Source organism: Bubalus kerabau, chromosome 8 (assembly GCF_029407905.1).
Source record: "Bubalus kerabau isolate K-KA32 ecotype Philippines breed swamp buffalo chromosome 8, PCC_UOA_SB_1v2, whole genome shotgun sequence".
In the NCBI taxonomy this organism is placed as follows: Eukaryota; Metazoa; Chordata; class Mammalia; order Artiodactyla; family Bovidae; genus Bubalus; species Bubalus kerabau.
In genome coordinates this window covers 15,524,511-15,524,794 of record NC_073631.1, presented here as the reverse complement: position 1 = coordinate 15,524,794, position 284 = coordinate 15,524,511, and positions in this window count along the sequence as shown.

Sequence of the window (284 nt, the reverse complement as noted above, 5' to 3'; positions counted from 1 at the left end):
CACACACACTCTTTAAAACTGTCCCTAGTAAGTTTCTAGGACCTAAGTTCCAGGACTAGGGCGGAAGGAATGTCTGGGAAGTGGGAACTAAGCAAAGACTTAGGGCTGCTTGAGATTCCTGCGGGGCTGTCAGTGAAAGGAAGTGAAGGAATTCCAAGTGTCATCTAACCTGGGGCGAGTGGGGCGGGGTGGGCTCCTGGTCCCAGGGAAGGTGTCTGAGGAGGTCGGTTTGTGGTGTCAAAGGCCAAGGGCCGGGTCGAGGGCGGAGCCCCGGCTTCTCGCCA